At 43.5% G+C, this 20,356-nt stretch overlaps 1 protein-coding gene across 4 annotated transcripts in view; it reads left to right on the top strand.

The window, feature by feature from the left end:
- Positions 1–20,356, top strand: part of ATN1 (atrophin 1) — a 58,500-nt gene that overhangs the window by 14,632 nt on the left and 23,512 nt on the right. For 2 of the 4 annotated variants that reach the window (XM_061636788.1, XM_061636798.1), the window contains exon 1: positions 19,400–19,695. The exons of the other annotated variants lie outside the window; for them this stretch is intronic. The gene's annotated coding sequence lies outside the window, so the exon portion shown is untranslated. Of the gene's footprint in view, positions 1–19,399; positions 19,696–20,356 lie in introns of those variants that run through there. 4 annotated transcript variants of the gene reach the window in all.

Genomic DNA, 20,356 nt, shown 5'->3' with positions numbered 1-20,356 from the left:
CATTCATACCCAGGAAACATGATAAATTACAGGCTAACTGGGAGGGACCATATACCATAAGAGAAAAGCTTGACACAGTGACGTATGTAATTACCACAGACCAATTAAACAAAAACAAAGTAGTTCATGTAAATATGTTGAAACCTTACCATACCAGGGATGCAAAGGTGTTGCAAGTTACCTTATTCCCTGAGGGAAGTGAGCCTGAACTTCCAGATTTGGTACAGGAAAGCAGAGACAAAGGGGTAGATCAATTGGAATGGTCGGAGGAGGTGAAAGAAGAAGTAAAGGAAGAGATTCTGAGAGTTTTGAAAAACTATGGAGATCTCTTTAGCAATAAACCTGGCCGAACCAGTATAGCCAGACATTCCATTGATACTGGAAATCATGCCCCAATCAGATCTGTTCCGTACCGTGTGAATGGGAAAGTTTTGAGTGAAATTAAAAAGGAGGTCGAAGATATGCTGGAACTAGGAGTGATCAGGGAATCCATCAGTCCCTGGGCCTCAAGTATTGTCCTGGTTCCGAAAAAAGATGGAACTACAAGATTTTGTATTGATTATCAATTAATCAATAAAATTACTGTCCCAGATGCGTATCCTATGCCCAGGGTGGACGCAATGTTAGAGTTATTGGGGGCAGCAACCATTATCTCTACGATAGACCTCTGTAAAGGATTTTGGCAGATGGAACTAGATGAGCAATCCAGAGCCAAAACTGCCTTCAGTACACCAGATGGGTTATATGAGTTTGTGACTTTACCCATGGGACTAAGGAACTCACCAAGTTCGTTTCAGAGGCTAATTAATACTGTGTTGCAAGGCATGTCAGATTTTGCAGTGGCCTATATAGATGACGTGGCCATTTTTAGCAAGTCGGTGCCTGAGCATGTCCAACACTTGACGGCAGTATTAGAGGCATTAAGAAAAGCAGGGCTAACAATAAAAGCTAAGAAATGCCAGTTTGGATTGAATGAGGCCATCTATTTAGGACATAAGGTGGGGAGTGGGAAAATAACCCCCTTATGGAGCAAAGTTGAGGCAATACAATCATGGCCTATCCCCTTAACAAAGAAACAAGTTAGGGCATTTTTAGGTGTGGCTGGATTCTACCAAAAGTTTGTGAAAAATTTTGGGGAAATAGCAACCCCCTTGCATGAGCTGACAAAGAAAAAGTGTGCTGAACGTGTGGTATGGACGGATGAATGTCAAAAGGCTTTTGATCTTTTGAAGCAAGCCTTGTGCCAAGGACCTATATTAATAGCACCAGACTATGAGCAACCATTCATCGTGGCTACGGATGCGTCGGACCTCGCGCTGGGAGTCGCCTTGCTGCAGGAGAGAGGAGGCACTAGACATCCGGTGGCGTATCTTAGTCGCAAGCTAACATCGAGGGAGAAGAATTATTCGTTGGTCCAAAAGGAGTGCCTAGCGGTCGTGTGGGGACTGAGCAAGTTGCGCCCATACGTGTGGGGACGAAGATTTACGGTGACGACAGATCATCGGGCCTTGTTATGGTTACAGACTATGAAAAACCATAACACTATGCTGCAGAGGTGGTCCTGGGCACTACAAGACTATCAGGTGGACTTCAAGTTCATCAAAGGCAAGGACAATGTATTGGCCGATGGACGTTCAAGGCAAGTGGCCGGGACTGCAGTGACGTGATGCAGACGTAGGAACAAAAAATACATTTTCCCCATAAAGACTTGGTTTTATTGTTAACGCGGCATATGAATCCTAGAGCAGGAATAATACTCTGCCATTATTTTTAAGGGGGGGGAATGTGATGTTCCTGTATTAATGTATATATGGTAAGTGCTGTTTGTATAGAAGATATGTGGTAAGTGGAATGAAAGAGGAGGGGGGAGTAAATGAGCAGTAGAATGCTGGATGATTGGCTGAGCGTTTGAATGGCTGGGAGTATAAATGGAAGGATGACAGTTGAATCTGGGTGGACGTGAGTGGGTTGTTTGAGAGGTGTTTGGTGGACGTGAGTGGGTTGTTTGGGTGGAGTTTGGAGGTGGGTGTGAGTTGGTGTATGTCAGGAGAGTGTGGAGAAAGAGGGAGGTGGAGTTCGGATTAGTAATAAGTCAAATATCACAGTAATAGATGAAACCATAAGCTTGTAGATCATTATCAAAGTTATCTTGTTATTAATGTTACTTAATAAATACTATTTTGGTTTACCGAAGGCCTGATCCTTGGCTGGGGTTTCACAGACCAGAAGGGAGGGTAAGGTAATAACCAAGGCTGAAGGGAAACAGTAACAAATGGTGGCAGCGGTGAAGAGGAGAAGATAACATTATAAGTATCCAGAGCAACCCCGAGTTATGAGTTATCTGCATTGATACAAGGGGGTTGGGAACAGCATAGGCACGCAGTCACGAATGTAACCGGATAGAGAGACTCAGGCAAGGTCTCTGGGAACATTGGTTGTAGAACGTGACTGGTGGTGCTGCCTAGCAGGGGGATCTATTGAGATCTGTGCTAGAGCGGAGAGAGAAACCATAAAAAAGGACAGTCCGGACTGGTGGAGTCCCTGGTGGTGCCTAGTGAAAGGCAGTAGCCACGAGTAGGTAGGAACCTGACAGGGAGAGCCAGGGAAGGGCGTCACAATGTGCTTCAAATTTATTTATTATTGTTTAATTGGGCTTCTGTGCAGCGTCAGTCTTCCCTCATGCTCTATGGGTGCTTAGGAAGCAATGAGAGAGGAGGTGGAGAGCGAGACGGGGTGAATAAAACAATTGTTTAAAAATGGACAGGAGTGGAGGAAGAAAAGAGCCAGAGGGCAAAGAGGCAGCAGAAAAATGGACATGAAGAACTGGCTGCAGAGGTGAGACACACCACCCCTTCAGGATGAGCCAGGGGCAGGCAGAAGTTGCAGCAGCAAGCAGCCAGGGTCCTAAAGAGCTGCTTCTTTCAGTTTTCTTTCCTACCCTTCCCTTCTTGTGAGGAAGATATTCCCTGGAAGCTCTTTTGTGCAAATCCTCCTCCCCATGGCAAATGCAAAGAGTTTCAAACAGGCACTTGTTAAAAACGATTGTATAGCTGACTTACAGTGCAATATATACAAGTCTACTCAGAAGTAAGTCTCTGTATGTTTAATGGAGCTTACTCCCATTTGCGGTGGGGGGAGAGAAAAATATGACCCTTTATAGTACAAAGATGCATCAATCTGGTTAAAGCAAATAAAATTTGATGCATGTAATACAAGGACTAACCTGCAATCCAGTACTTGTCTACTCAGAAGTAAGTCCCATTGGGTTTAATGGGACTTACTCCCAGGCAAGTGTGTATTGTGTACACACTTACCTGGGAGTAAGTCCCATTGAACCCAATAAAGCTTACTTCTGAGTAGACATGTATTGCATTGCAGCCGTAGTTTCCTTCTTTCCCATTTTAATTCTGCCTTCTGTATCTTCACAACAGCCCTGTGAGGTAGTTTAGGCTGAGAGTTAGGGATGGGTCCAAGGCAATAAATAAGCAAAAAGAATGATGAGTAAAAATTTAAAATATGAAAAAGCTCATGCTCAGATAGGGTTGCCAGGTTCATGGCCTGAGACTGATCCTGTATCTTTAGGAGAAGAGAAAGTCAGCCAAGTGCAGGTGTTCTTGCAACTCTGTAATGGGAAAAACCAAAAGGTGGAATTCTCCCTTCCCCCTGCACAACTTTTAAAGATACAGAAGACCTCTTGGTTGCCAGGCCCGGTCTCCAAGAGGTCTTCTGTATCTTTAAAAGTTGTGCTGTGGAAAGGGAGAATTCCACCTTGTGGTTTTTCCTATTACAGGGTTGCAAGAACACCTGCACTTGGCTGACTTTCTCTTCTCCTAAAGATACAGGATCAGTCTCAGCCATGGACCTGGCAACCCTAATGTGTATGTATGTGTACATAAGATGGCCGACTTGTTATGTTACTTTATGCAAATTAAAACTGATCTATAACCTGATTCAGGTTAATCTTTGGTGGTATGAAGACCCACATGCTAACTACTTTCATATCTTGGGAGCTGTGATATAATTGGGAAATTTTGGCATTTAGTTTTCACCTACACAGAGCAAATTACAAGATTTAGGATCCCAGAAGAGCTCTTTAGAGCCCTGTCTAAAACCCTGGAGAGGTGCTGCCAGCCGTACTGAGTTAGATGAGCCAAAGGTCTGATAAAATTGCTTCCTTTGTTCCTATTAGAGCCACTTTAATCTGTTATGCAGTCAGGGGTGTAGTCGTCCAGGGTCTGGGGGGGGGGTCTTAGACCCCTTGCTTTTTTGGGAGTAGGGTCCCAGCAGGGTCATAGAATCCTAGAATCGTAGAGTTGGAAGGGGCCTAGAAGGCTATCAAGTCCAACCCCCTGCTCAATGCAGGGATCTAAATCAAAGCATTCCTGACAGATGGCTGTCCAGCTGCCTCTTGAATGCTTCCAGTGTTGGAGAGCTCACTACCTCCCTAGGTAATTGGTTCCATTGTCATATGGCTCTAACAGTTAGGAAGTTTTTCCTGAAGTTCAGTTGAAATCTGGCTTCCTGCCACTTGAGCCCATTATTCCATGTCCTGCACTCTGCGGTGTTGTTGAACCGATTGGGAGCAGTGACCACAGTGCTATTAAATTAAACATACATGTAACTGGCCAATTGCCAAGAAAATCCAACATGGTCACATTTGACTTCGAAAGAGGAAACTTCACAAAAATGAGGGGATTGGTAAAAAGAAAGCTCTTCTTATGTTCTTATATTCTTAAGAGAGCCACTGAGCCAGTAACTAGCAGGGTAGAATGGGGGTGGTGGAGCAGATACCTGGGTTGTCAAGAGAGTGATGGGCCCAAAGGGGTAAGGGACATATGCACGGCCTCTGGTCAGTTGGCCCATGCAGCATCCCCCAGTGGATGAACAGGCATAGCAAACCCTCAGGGGTACATATGTCTATGTGTTATTATATTTATTTGTTGGTTACTACAAAAAGTTTTGTCTCAAAGCCAATTACATTTTTTAAAGCATCTAATATAACATTTAAAATACATCAGAGATAAAACAAACAAAAAACCTCAGACACATTATTAACTAAATGTGCTCACCCATAACATAAAAAGGACACATCACATCCCACCCAACTAAAAGATGAGCACCAATTAGGAGCAAAATGCCTGGATGAATAAAAATGTTATCATCTGGTACCTGTGTGTGGACAGACTCCTCCCATCCCTGTCTGGTGGCCAGCCACTGTCAGAGGCTTGAAGCTGAAGACTGCTGCTGTTTTCTCTGTGGCCCTGGTTTATAATTCTGAGGGTCAGCAGGAGGTTAATAAATGCCCCTTAATGTATGTCTATTGCTATGGTTGAGTAGACAGTGGAAAGTGCGGCTGGTAGGGTTGCTTCGTTCTGTATTTTTTTTTTACTGTTATTTAGTTTTCTCTTTACCTTTTGTGATTATGTAAGATCTTGATGAAGGTATGCCAGTGTTACACTGATGGAAGTGGGCCATTGGCTTCTGGAGACCATAAAATTGCAGATTACAGTGGACTAGCAAAAGAGTGGACATTTGTATGTAGCAGCTGTGCGGGTTATTACTTACCTTTGTTTGCCTGCAATCATATATATATATATATATATATATATATATATATATATATATATATATATATATATATATATATATATACACACACACACACACACACACACACACATATATATAAACACACACACATACCATAAGAAGGAACATAAACCACACACTCAAAAACAGAACAGAGAGGTACAAGCTGTTATTTAAAAGGCTTACACAGCAATGTTTAGCAATAGTCTTAAACTCTGCATCACTATTTGTTTTCCCCCATGCATTCATTCTTGACCCTGTGCTTGCTGACCTGTTAAACGTGTCAGGCTTTCTTTACTGGAAGATGTATTGGTTGCTAGGTGTACAAATAGGTTGGTGACAAGGGTTCAGCATGGGAGAAATGGCACTGAAGGTAGTCCATGAAGTACAGTGACGTGACTGCCTGTCTCACAAAATCTGTGACTGTGACAGATCAACGTTGTTAAAGGGCAGCGAATTGTGAGCTTTTTAATTTTCTTTTTAATTATGGAGCAGAGTGCCATTTGGATATTCTGCCTCAAATATCAAAATGTCTTGGGCTAGCCCTGACAGCAACTGGTGGAACTACTGCCTCTGTTTCAGCACAGTTCCCTGTGCAAACAGGGAACTCTTCTGGCCTATTATGCTTCTGAGTTTGGAGGAGCTGCCATTGCTAGGAAAGCTCATGTCTGGAAGTAATTTTATCCATTACAAAAAAAAAAATCTGGTAGGTGCTTATGTCACTCGCACACTCATGTTTCACACCATAGCCAGCACATCATATTGCTTTTGTAACTGACATGGAATGTGATTGCACACATGCTATGGGCAACCACTGAATAGCTTCTGTGATGTCACTTGTCACAAGAACTTCCTTTCTCTATCTCTCTCCACCTGTATCAGTTTGTAAACTTTTATTTTATTTAAATCCCCGCCTTTTTAAAAAGTAATTCACAGTGTTCAGACAGTACTAATTAACAACAATAACAAAAAGTGTAGGGGGGAAGCAGCAGAGCTGCACTCTACAATCAACATTTTAGGAAGGTTTATAAACCTTTTATTTTTTTTAAAAAGCAGCAAAGTTTAGCATGACTATTACCTATGCAGCAAGACTGTTCCATCATGCACACCTCAACACACCTATAGAGCAAGGCTTTATATAGAGGATACAGTTATCAATGACTACAAGTCATGATGGCTATATTCTACCTCCACTGTCAATGCAGGACGCCTCAAAATACTATTTGCTAGTAGTAGCTTGATTCTGGAAAGATCTTGATGTTTGGTTTAATAAATTATGGCAGATTGTGCTCTTGGAAAAACTAACCAATATGTTGAGGTTGGCAAAGGGTAAGAGAAAGGACACATTTTCCATCGATTGGAGTCGATTTATTGAACATATGAGTGATGAGTGCAATAACAGAGGAGTGTCACTGGTAGATACATCTCTATGGCTAGCTTAGACTGAATTAGTTATATTTTAAAAAATATACTCATCAGATACATTATTGGAGATGGTATTTAATTTTATTGTACCTTGGCCGATATTAAGGGGGACAGAAACAGGAAAGTCTATTTATATTTGTATTTTTATTGGAATGCATTGAAAAACCTGATAAAAATGATGGTAAAAAAATACCAGTTGCTGGGAATCATAAGTGGGGACAGTGCTGTTGCAGTCAGGTCCTGCTTGAGGACTTCTCATGGACATCTGGCTGGCCATTGTGAAAAAAGAATGCTGGAGTAGGTGGGCCTTTGGTGTGATCCAGCACGACTCTATGTTTTCATCTGGGTGGAATATCATACTTGGAACTGTATCGTGTGACTAATATGAATGTAGTTTGTTTTTTTAAATCTTCTAGAATAGACCTTAAGTCTAGAGACAGAGGCACAGTCCATTGAAATTAGAATTCCCATTTATTTCAGTGGGCCTTGCAAAGGAGAACTTCCTGGAGGATTGTGCCCATAACAGAGATGCAAAAAGAGCATCTCACATTTTGACTGACCTCATTAACCAGAACAGGGCAACAGAAGATGCTACAACTTTCTTCTTCCTCTTGTATTCACATCACTTCCTCTTGTGACAAATCTCTGTAGTTGGCACACGCCTGGAGAACAGCAGAACTGGGCTCTAGAACTTTGACATACATTCACCTACTTTTAAAAATTACAACTATGCAACATTAATTTTTGATGACCTGTAACAAGTGGTGAAAAGTGGGATTACATCCAGGTACTGGAAGCTGCCTTATACGATTGTCTACACCAGTGTTTCTCAACCGGTGTGCCTCCAGATGTTGTTGGACCACAACTCCCATCTTTCCTGACCATTGGCAATGCTGGCTGAGGCTGATGGGAGTTGTGGTCCAACAACATCTGGAGGCACACCGGTTGAGAAACACTGGTGTACACTGACTAACAGTGGTTCTTAGAGTTTCAGACAGGATACATTCCCATCCCTACCTGGAGATGCCAGTGATTGAAACTGGGACCTTCTGCAGGCAAAGTAGATGCTCTCCACTCATGAGCTTCACTCTTTCCCCTGAACAGCATAAGGGTTTAGTGGTGGACTGAGGATACCACCGTAAGCTCTAGACTCAAGCAGTTATGCAAACATGTATTAGGACTGTGTTCCCAAAATGCTGCCAAGCGAAGGGGCAACAGTCTTTAAAAAGAAAAAGAAAAAAGAGGCTGAAGCCGCAGCTTAGGACTGCATGGGAGCCCCATCATGTCTGGGAAGAAAGGCTGCTCCTTGGTTCTCTCAGTATAGTGGTACAGGTGTTGTAGCTGCTCAGTGGTGAGGTAAAGGCACTCTGCACACGCTCAGGTGTCTTTGCATTTGTTATGCCATACACTCTTTTTAAAGGGCTGTTCTGGCCTTGGGCCTTTTTATTTTTTTAATATAAAAAGATACATTAAAAAGAAACAAGAAGTTTGTGGTGCCGAAGGAGCACGGCTATAGCTATGTGATTTTAGCTGGAAATCTCTCCGTCCTTTCCCTCCCCCCCTCCATTTTTTTTTTCTTGGCACTGTAGATAAATTCCATGTGGAATTCTTTTTTTTTTTAGGGTTGTTCCAATGCAAAAATGTCAGGGAAGCTACAGCTAAAACCTGAACGTCACATTTGTTATCTTCACTCCAGTTTAGTCGGTGGTGATGAACGCTCCTTCCTCGCTATTTGCTTCCTCCTGCGTTTGGGTTCCTTGCCCTGCCTGCCCTTTGTATAACACGATCACCATGAGTTCCTCTTTCCCTACCAGTCCCCCACCCCCTTCGCCTTTCAATGCCTTTCGCTCTCAATTATTCCTTGCTTGCTTCCCAGGTACAGAGGCTCTGATTGGGTTACATTACATCCCCCTCCATTCTTGCAAGGGCTCAGGGCCCTCTCTTGGCCTCCGCACTACTTCTCTCCCTTTGTGCCGTTGCCTGGTAACTGGGAAAAAGGCGGGGGGGGGATGGGACAGGCTCCAGGAGGGAAAGATGGAGAGAGGCAAAGTAGGGAAGGGGGGGGGAGAGAGAAGGAGAAAGCAATTGAAGTGTGTGCGGTTTGTGTAATCCTTCAGGCAAGGCTCTGCATGTTGATTAGTTGCAGGCCGGCAAAACCAAAGACCAGGCATGGAGTTCTGACCCGCTTCCGCGGAAAGAGTTGCAAAAGCTAGCGCTTGGGGAATAGACACGTGAAGCAAGTGCGCAATAAGGCAGGCAATGGTGCAGATGATTCAGTAGGGGGCACTCTCTTCCCGGAAAAGCAAGGTTGAGTTGAGCTCACCCCACAGGGGTGCTTGAGGCACTTGCTGTGGGCAGAGTGCAATGGGACCAGGGTTCGTTTGTTGGCTCATTCTCTCACACACAGCAATGAAAACTACGACCCGGGGACCGGGGTTCGAATCCCCCACATAGCCATGAAGTTCACTGGGTGACCTTGGGCCAGTCACCGCCTCTCAGCCTCATGAAAACCTTATTCATATGGTCGCCATAAGTCGGAATCGACTTGAAGGCAGTACTCACACACACATTTATCCTTGGTGGGACAAGGATACATGCCTGCTGCCAATCTCATTGCTGCTTATCAACCACTGGCAGGGACAAGGAGAGGGAGAGATTTGGTCCAGGAGCTTCCATATTGTGGCGATTTGTGTAGCATATTGTGACATGAGGCTGCAAATGTAAGCACATTTACTGGGAAGTGAGTCCCATTGAACTCAATGAGACTGGTGAACATTAGGCTTGTGCTATCCTGGGAGGAAAGAACAACCAAGAGCAGGGCTTAGTTTTGAGTAAGGAGGCATTTCATCATGCTGCAAATGTTGGGAAGTTCCCGCTCATACCTCAGTCACAAACCCATTAGGTGATCTTAGGGAACAAGTTACTATTAGTCCTACCCCGTCTGCAAAACAAGGGATAGTTATATTGGTCTAGGCAAGCAGCCTCAGTTTCCCAATATGCAAAACGGGATGATAATACAACCTTACAGGGTTGTGGATTACATCTTGATAATGGATGTGAAATGTTTTGAACACTTGAAGGTGCTATACAAATGTTAAGTATAAATACTGAAAAAATGTACATGGAGATCTTTGAACACTCAAAAATGTTATATAAATGCCAATTATTATTATGATATGACCTCCATGTAAAAGCCCTACTACTTCACATAGACTAGTGTAGCATAGTGACTAAGGTTACAATCCTAAAAATGGTTAGATGAAATTAAATATAGTGGCACTTTCTGAGTAAATGTGCATCTCAGAGCTATGAACCATCGGGCGTTGAACAGCTACAAACTGTTCAAATGTTCCCTGTCATGAACTTACCAGTTGGCCTTAGAAGCCAGTATCTCTGTTTCAGTACTACTGTTTCAGCCAGTATCTCTGCTTGCTTTACAGGGCTATTGTAAGAATTAATAAAAGTGTACAAGAAGCACTTTGAACACTAGTCTATAGGACGACAGAAATATTAAATGTTGTTATTAAATTCTCACTGTTGCATGCATGGCAAGTTAAAACAAAGACTGGATTTGTAATTTTTCTCATTTGTATTCCAAACAAATGAATTAACACAATGTTCCTTTGCAATGAATTTCACAAATGTAGAATGTGAGTTCTGATCAGAAGTCTCATCTCAGACCATAACTTTGCAATCCGTATTTCATTACTTCACAGTTTGTTCTTTTCTTTAAGTATTTCAGAATCTAGAATTTCAACTATGAAGTATGTGATTAGTCATGGACTCATCAAGTGAAGCATTATAATGGCTTAACCACATGCTGTGAAAAGTGGTATCAACCAATCAATCAATATTTATTTCGGTCACTGACCAGCCAGGAAAAGTGGTATAATTGGCAGGGTATTGGCCTTAGACTGAGGAGGGCAATCTCAGCCTCAGTTTTACATCTGTAAAATGGGGATATATTAATAATCTATCTCTCAACGTTGTTTACCATCAATGCTTTTTTGATGGTACCATCACCCTTTTTTGTTTTGATTTTGCTGCTAATGGAGGCCATTTTGTGCTGATACCCATGGAACTTTTATCAAGATATGAATATCAGCACCTCGTAGAGTTTTATTTGCGGTCATTGACCCGTACAGATAAAATGGATTAAAATACAAGGGTTAGAATACAAAAAAGAAATAAAATGAAAATATTAAGAAATACAGAAGGTACCACCGGAAAATTAAATTATTTACATGAAGGCAAGATAATAAAATAGTTATTCATAAGTGGCATAAAAGAAACTGGAATTTGCATAACTTTGTATTGATACCATCACTTTAAAAGGTTTGCACGTTTAATCTGAGCTACATACACGAATTTAGCTACCTCTCTATATCAGCACCTCAATATTTTAACCAAAACAGAACACTGATTACCATAAAGCACTTTCTACATCAATTAGTGCTCTAAACATAACAAAATAAAAATTAGGAATGGAATGTATGCAAAGTACAGTATATTAATCAACATTATAAAATGATAATTCAGACATACGTTATGGCAAAATATATGAATATTTTTCTTTAAAAAACTTTCATATGTCTTTTTTTTGGGTAATTTTAACGCAATTTGTATGCCTTTACTCCTGTCATATTTGTTTTCATGACCAAATACTGAAGCTTTACAGTACTATCACTTAATAGCTCTGATAGCATCAGCTCTTGCACATGAGGAAATTTTCTAAGATTGGAGGGATTTTCATATTTGGACTGGAACTACTTTTGAAGATATAGTACCAAACAGAAATTTAAGGGCTTGCTCCGACATTACCTTTGAGGCATCAAAGCCGCTGCATTGTGGCTCCTTCTTGAACCTCTTAAATAATGCCAGAAGCCTCATATCATGTGGTAATTCACCATGTAGCTCCTTCCTGTCCCATTGTTGCCCACAGGTTCCTCCCACATGGTTTAGGCCTTCTGACATTAAGCATCAGGCTGCTCAGCCTAGACACCATTTTAATTCTACATCGCTCTGAGACACTATGGGGCAGCCTTTCCCAACCAGTGTGCCTCCAGATGCTGTTGGACCACAACTCCCATCAGCCTCAGCCAGCATTGCCAATGGCCAGGAAAGATGGGAACTGTGGTCCAACAACATCTGGAGGCACACTGGTTGGGAAAGGCTGCGTATGGGGAAATTAAATTAAATGGTAGGGATAGAGGAAGGAGCTCATCAGAGAGCCCTGTAACACAGGCACCCCAAAAACTAGACTAGAGTCTGCCTTCCATGAGGGGACCACATGGGCTAGCCCCACCCCCACCCCCATATGCCACCATAACACCATCAGGCATGAGAAGTGTCCCTTTGCATGCACGCATTAGCATGAGTAAAGCACCTTCACATAAGGGGATCTGTGTGCCTATGTCACACAAAGGCTCCCTTCTCACACTTGGTGAATGCATGGGCAGCAACTGTGTCAGCAACGGAGTGGGGCTAGTCTGTACGGCTCCCTTAACACATGAGGAGTTCTTGTTTGACTACCCCTCTGACCTGAACAGCATAACAAACAGCACTTGCTGTGGCTCCCATGCCATGAAGGCTACATCAAAACTGCCCCTAAGAGCCATGCTGTACTGAATGATGTGGCTGGCTGAGGTGGCAGGATACTGAATTATTTCAGAATGAAAGTTGGGGTGTATGTGTGTGTCATAATTCTACATGTACCACCATGTTAAGAATCTCCCAGCATATTCAGAGCTTGGAAACGTTACTTTTTTGAACTACAACTCCCATCAGCCCCAGGCAGCATGGCTATTGGATTGGACTGATGGGAGTTGTAGTTCAAAAAAAGTAACTTTTCCAAGCTCTGCGTGAACTAACACATTTAACGTATCTGCTTGCCTTATATATTTGGGTACTACATTTTTTAAATGGGGAAGCATTCAAAATATGATCCATTCACCTTTATTTTGAAATGGCACCATCCAGAATTCTACTGTGTCAGTCTACCATCTAACTCTGAATAATGTGTAAAACAATGGTGGAGGACCTTTGGCCCTCCAGATGTTGTTGGGACTTCAGCTCCACCCAGTATGGCCAACAGTCAAGGATAAAGGGAGTTGTAGTCTACAACATCTGGACGGCTACTGGTTTCCTTCCCCTGGAGTGGAACATCTCTAACCTTTTGGAGGGGCAGATTCAGGCTTGGTCTATTCATGCTGCAGGATGAGGTGACAGGATCCTGAGGTAATAGAACAGACTGTTCCACTTCAGACTGCAAATGGGGAATGCCATTTTTAGTGCAGCTGCATTGTTGTTGTTTTTAATGCCAAACAAACCATCTTGTAAGGAAAATAACTGGCAAATAAGGTGAACGTTTCTAGCCCAGCCTGCTCCCTGCTGTGCTATTTTTCAATCTGCAGGAGCTTCCAGTGAAAGCAAGCATTCAAAATAGGCTTCTCCCATCTCCTTCATATGTAGACCTGGCTTAAGGTAATTACCTAGCAAATGAAGGTAATATCTGTCCCCAAGCTCTGCATTTATGTCATCAGGGAAGTATTAATCTGTTCAGGCCTGGAAGCCACCTTTAGTCAAAAGATGCATTTGGGGACCCACTCCTTAATTTTTAAACATATATTTGAATGGGGGTAGTGTTGGTGTTGCAACCAAGCTTAGGTCAGGCTGAGACAGGCTGTAAGTGGCCTACAGACATTTTGTATTGGATGACGAATAAATAAATAAATAAATAAATAAATAATATTCTCAATCTTCCTTCCCTATTATTACAGTGACTTAAAATCTTGTAACTTTCCCTGAGCCAGTGTGTTTTGTTTATGTTGCAACTTAATGTCCTCTTAGGACATTTCCAGATGGTTACTTTTTTTGTACAATAATTGTGACATTGTCATTCATGTACTGGAGCTTGGAGCAGGGGTGGTGATGGTGGTATCTTGACATTTTCTCTCCAAGAAGCACTCTTGTTATAGGGATTCTACATTATCCTGACCCTCAATGTGCAATTACTGGGAAAATACTGGTTTTCTTCCAGCTGTCACTTTTTTGTGTGACTAACAGGTAGATTGCGATTGAACAAATTTTTATAGCTATCTCTTGGACATGCAACATCAGTAGTGATGACTGACACAACACCTACATCACATGGCTGCACCATTTTGTGCCATTCTAAAATTAAGCTAAATTAAACATTTAATGCGTATTATTATTGTGTTAGCCTGTGGCCCTCCAGATTTTGTTAAGACTCCCAACTCCCAGCAGCCCCAGATATATAGCCAATGGTCAGGAGATGATGGGGATTGTAGCCCAGCAACATATGATGGAACAATGTTTAGCCAGCCTTTCCCAACCAGTATGCCTCCAGATGTTGTTGGACCACAACTCCCATCAGCCTCAGCCAGCATTGCCAATGGGAGTTGTGGTCCAACAACGTCTGGAGGCACACCGGTTGGGAAAGGCTACATTAGCCACTCCTGATTTAGAGGTTGAGCACTTCCTCCTCTATACCCGCCACTGTGCTCATCTACCTGAGCTATCAACACCAAAAAAGGCTACCTCCCCCCAACATTGTTGTTGTTGTTATGTGCCTTCAAATCGACTATGACTTATGGCGACCCTATGAATCAGCTATCTCCAACAGCATTTGTCGTGAACCACCCTGTTCAGATCTTGTATGTTCAGGGCTGTGGCTTCCTTTATGGAATCAATCCATCTCTTGTTTGGCCTTCCTCTTATTCTACTCCCTTCTGTTTTCCCCAGCATTATTGTCTTTTCTAGTGAATCCTGTCTTCTCATGATGTGTCCAAAGTATGATAACCTCCGTTTCATCATTTTAGCATCTAGTGATAGTTCTGGTTTAATTTGTTCTAACACCAAGTTATTTGTCTTTTTCGCAGTCCATGGTATCTGCGAAGCTCTCCTCCAAACCATATTTCAAATGAGTTGATTTTTCTCTTATTCACTTTTTTCATTGTCCAACTTTCACATCCATACATAGAGATTGGGAATACCATGGTATGAATGATCCTGACTTTAGTGTTCAGTTATATATCTTTGCATTTGAGGACCTTTTCTAGTTCTCTCACAGCTGTCCTTCCCAGTCCTAGCCACCTTCTGATTTCTTGACTACCGTATTGTCTCCATTTTGATTAATGACTGTGCCAAGGTATTGATAATCCTTGACAAGTTCAATGTCTTCATTGTCAACTTTGTTGTTATGTGCCTCCAGGTCAACTACAACTTATGGCAACCCTATGAATCAGCAACCTCCAAGAGCATCTGTCATGAGCCACCCTGTTCAGATCTTGTAAGTTCAGGTCTGTGGCTTCCTTTATGGAATCAATCCATCTCTTGTTTGGCCTTCCTCTTTTTCTACTCCCTTCTGTTTTTCCCAGCATTTAAAGTTGCATAAATCTTCTGTTGTCATTACTTTAGTCTTTTTGATGTTTGGCTGTAGTCCTGCTTTTGTGCTTTCCTTTTTAACTTTCATCAGCATTCATTTTAAATCATTACTGGTTTCTGTTAGTAGTATAGTATCATCTGCATATCTTAAATTATTGATATTTCTCCCTCCAATTTTCATACCTCCTTCATCTTGGTCCAATCCTGCTTTCCGTATGATATGTTCTGCGTACAGATTAAATAAATAGGGTGATAAAATACACCCCTGTCGCACACTGTTTCCGATGGGGAACCAATCGGTTTCTCCATATTCTGTCCTTACAGTAGCCTCTTGTCCAGATTATAGGCTGCGCATCAGGACAGTCAGATGCTGTGGCACCCCCATTTCTTTTAAAGCATTCCATAGTTTTTCATGATCTACACAGTCAAAGGCTTTGCTGTTATCTATAAAGCACAGGGTGATTTCCTTCTGAAATTCCTTAGTCCGTTCCATTATCCAACATATGTTTGCGATATGATCTCTGGTGCCTCTTTCCTTTCCAAATCCAGCTTGGACATCTGGCATTTCTCGCTGCATCTATGGTTAGAGCCTTTGTTGTAGACTCTTGAGCATTACTTTACTTGCATGGGATATTAAGGCAATAGTTTGATAATTAATGCATTCCCTGGGATCCCCGTTCCTTGGAATTGGGATGTATATTGAATGCTTCCAGTCTGTGGGCCATTGTTTAGTTTTCCATATTTCTTCACAGATTTTTGTCAAAATTTGGACAGATTCAGTCTCAGTAGCTTGTAGCAACTCTATTGGTATGCCATCTGTTCTTGATGATTTTTACACCTTAAAATACCCCAACACAGACCTGTAGCCAGCCTTTCTTGTTAGGAGGGCAGCCGCATTTCTAGGTGGGACACTGAGGAGGGGTGGAGGAAGAACACATAGCACCACCCATTCTCATACATACACACAGTGGTGAAGAGAATGTGAGGACCAGGCTAGGGGAAGGGACAAGCAGTGAACTTCCCCCTCATTTCTCATCCATGCAGAATGTGTGTTACCTTATATAATGGGCTATGTAAAGGTCAAGTTAACAGATGAAATTAAATGACTGGCATATTTTTTGTTTCATCAGAAAAAAGGATGGTAAGGACACAGTGAACGAGTGGATACCAAACGGTGTTAACTCCTCCTTGATGGTTCCTCCTTCTAGTCCTGACTTCTAGATTTTCATTCCTCTTGGACAATCAAGGGAAAACTTTTTAAATGGTTGCTACGTAAATGAATTACTAGGCGATTTGAAACTAATTGTGGAAAGCAATTGATTTTTTTTTAATGGTGAAGGGTTGGTTTTTCTGTCCAGAAACACTGAAAAGGCCTCATGCTGAACTGCACACATTGGGAAAATCAGAAATTAGGCCTGAGTTACAGCCTAGTTTGCTAGCCAGCGAGCAAGCTAACTGTAGTGTGTACAGTAGTGTTTCTATTCCTCTAGGGCTTTCATCCTTTGCCACTGAGTACTCAAGCAATAAGCACCCATTCCTGCTCTATTCATTATAATAACTGCAGAATAAACAAACTCTTACTTCTTACTGCAGGCAAACAAACATGCTTCTTTATTGCTGGCTGGCTAGAGAACACAGCTAAAACTGAAATTAAAAAGCAGAGCAAAGGAAAGTCCAAGGGATGGAGTTTAACTCTAGCCATAATACAAAGTTCCATTATTTAACTCTTCAAGGGTCATGTTATTATATGGGTTTTTTTTTCCAGGACCACTTAAAATAATTATAGGATGATTATGATAATGAAAAATCCACCCTCAGTCAGGGAAAGTCTTGGGTGAGCAGACTTTGGGGGGAACTTCCAGAGGAGGCTTTTGTTGTGCACTCACCCTGCACTGACTTCACTGAATTTTTCAGAGGGTCTATTCTTAAATTGCTCAAGTCCTTAAAAAAAGCTGTCATTTTCAGTGGAGGCTGTGCTTGTCTCTCATGTCACAAATTAAAAAGACAATTTCCTGGAAAAAAGTGGGGGAAGCATAGTTCAGGGTATGTGCCTCATTTCCTGCCCTCCAACTACAACTTTTGTGTTTTCAATATATATGAATTAATTTTATTTCATATAATTATTTGTAGGTTATGTCCTTTTCCTTTCCAGCATTGAAGTACACATTTTGACTGCTGAACAGCTAATGTACAGCAAGCTATTGTTGCCCCGATGGTTGCCCACCCATCAAATAAATGGGGCAGGGTATCTCACTACCGGCAGTGGATGAGGGGTTGTGCAAGTATGGCACTAAGAATAAAATGCATGTGAGCCATCATGTGGAAGGGCCATTACTATAACAGTTGCCAGAGCAGCCCCAACCCAACAGGTGGTATATCTGGTGGCTGGAGGTGGGGTGGCCACAATTCCTTCTCACCCTGGGCCTTCTGGATAATTGGGCCTATCAGCCCTTTCCCCTTGTACCCATGAAAGTGAATGGAGAACATATCTACACACTGGTACACATTCAAGAAAAGGGAGTGCAATTAGGAAAATCTTTGAAGGAAAGCATAATTCCTACCCACCAAAGCCCCTATGAAGTGGGGATAACTGTGTCGTTTCCCTCCCCCCCCTCAAGGTTTTGCTTATTATAGCCCTTTCCCTTCAGACTCCATTTGCTTGCATGGAACAGCAAAAGGATCTGCAACCCTGAAAACTCTTAAGAAGAGATTAATTTTAATTTAGGGTAGCAAAATAGCTTGAGTCAGCTCTGACAGCTGACGACCTGAATGAATCCCCCAAAGTGGTTGCAAGCCTCATAATGTCCAAGTGCCTTTCGCAGTTTAGCTGAAGGGGACTACCAAATGTTAGTAATAGAGTGGAGATCGAATGAGGCATCCGTGGTTGTACATCTGAATGTACCACCACTGAGCTCTGAAATAGCTGGTTATTCCCTTCACGTTGCGTGTCCATCTCTTGCGTGCCAGGCCCTCGTTACTTCAGCAGAGGTTACTTCACTCGTGCCCCTTCTCTCCTTCCCTCATTTTAAAGAGAGAGATTGCTCGGAATCCAGTTCCTACGGGATCCTATCCGGTTCTTCCTTCATTTTTCTCCCTCCTAGATTCTGTTGCTCCTGAGTCTTGCCTTGCCAAAAAAAGCTCCAGGCATCTCCCATTCCTTTGTACTGGGGATTGAGAGGGGAGGAGAAATTGCAGGAAAGCTGGGAAGAGAAAGGGGGAGCGAGCGTCAGGGGCAGGGGGCTTGGGAGGCGAGGGAAGGGGAGGAAGCCAGGGGACCTCGACTTTAACCACAGCCATTTCTGGTGTCTGTAGCTCGCCGGAGACAGATTCTTCCCCATTTTGTAGTTCTCTCTCCCTACCGAACTCCTCCTTTCTCGATCGCACGTTAATACCCATCTCCCAGATTTGCATATATGGAAGGAGGCTACGAGTCGTCAGTCAAAAGCTAAAAGATGTGGGGTGGGAACCCCACGCAGCCCCGATCCCAGGCACCTTACAGATACTTGGCAAGGAAACGTTATCCAGTCCAGGGGGATTTATTCCCAAGTAAATCTGTGTAGGATTGTAACGGCGCACCCACCAATTCTTGATCATTTGCACTACTATAACGTTGGGCTTATGTTGCGCACAGTTCCACCTCTCGGGGGTGAAGTCCCGAGGGAAGGCCTCTTGTACCCCACCTCTAGTTCGACTCCATTTCTCTCCCATGATCTTGCATTTCGTCTCTTTCACACACACGCTCACACACGCGTCGCTTTTCTAAAAGCGTTATATAATATGTGTCCCGACTTCTGCGCCCTCCTCATCATTCTGCTTTAAGGCGCAAACATTTTTCTTGGGCGAGCGGCGGCGACTACGACGGCGGGTGCAATCGATGCGCTCTTGTGCGGAGAGGGAGGGGGGTGTTGTTGGCAAGAGAAGTGGGGGGGAGGGAGAAGAGAGGGGAGGGGGCTGCTTGTGCGTTCTGGGCTCTTCGGAAATGGGAGGTGGCCAAGGCGGCAGGCGGCGGGCGGGCGCTGCGATGGGCGAACGCGCAGGGACGGGCGGCGGCGCCTGAACCCGGGGGGGGGGGGCGCCGCTGACAGACGCCACTTGGAAACTGGAGGGGGGGATTCTGTTTTCCCGCTCCCCCATCTTTGAAGTCCTGGAGTGAAGAAGGAAGAGGAGGAGGGTGGGGGAAAGGAGTTACTGCTGCTACAGCTGGCTCTCCGAGCCTCTCGTACGCCTCCTTCTCCTTCGTTCTCCCCCTTCATTCGACCTCCCTTCTGGAGCCCGGTAAGTGTGAGTAGTGCTGGCACCCCATCTCTCTCGTCTGCTCGGGATCCATTCTCTGCTATATGGATCGTGCATTCTTGGACGCGGGGGGGGGATGTGAGTGCGAGGGCGGGCGAACGCCTGGCCATCTCTTCTCATTCTCAACTGAGGATTTGGGGAGGAGAAGGAGGTGGACGCCAAGCGGGAAAGAGGGATGTCAGAAAGCAGGACGGATGAAGCTTAATTAACCCCACGCGCCGGTGAGAATGCCCCCCCCCCGTTGTTCGTTGTTTAAAAGACGCGCGCACACACACACACACACACACACACACACACACACTCCTCTGCCTAGGATATTACCTACCCCGTCCCCACAGAGTGCTCTGCGGAAGAGAGATCCTCCAGAGCTTTAGGGAGCCCCAAAGAACATTTAACAAACCTCTCCATAAAACAGAGATGGCCAACTCCATGGAGCCTTGTGGAACAGATCCATCCCTTACCGGATCCATGGGGCCTGACAGAATAAGACGCCTTCCATGTGTCTAGAACCTCAAACAAGAGAAACTCTTGATACTGTAGAACCTCAAAGAGAACACCGAAACTGAGAACATCACCCTCTCCCTCCCTGCCTGCCAAGCTTAATTCCAGCTCTTCCCCAAAGCTGCATTCTGCCATCATAGAG

The sequence above is a fragment of the Rhineura floridana genome, chromosome 1 (assembly GCF_030035675.1).
Source record: "Rhineura floridana isolate rRhiFlo1 chromosome 1, rRhiFlo1.hap2, whole genome shotgun sequence".
NCBI classification, from domain to species: domain Eukaryota; kingdom Metazoa; phylum Chordata; class Lepidosauria; order Squamata; family Rhineuridae; genus Rhineura; species Rhineura floridana.
This window is presented reverse-complemented; position numbering and strand designations above follow the sequence as displayed.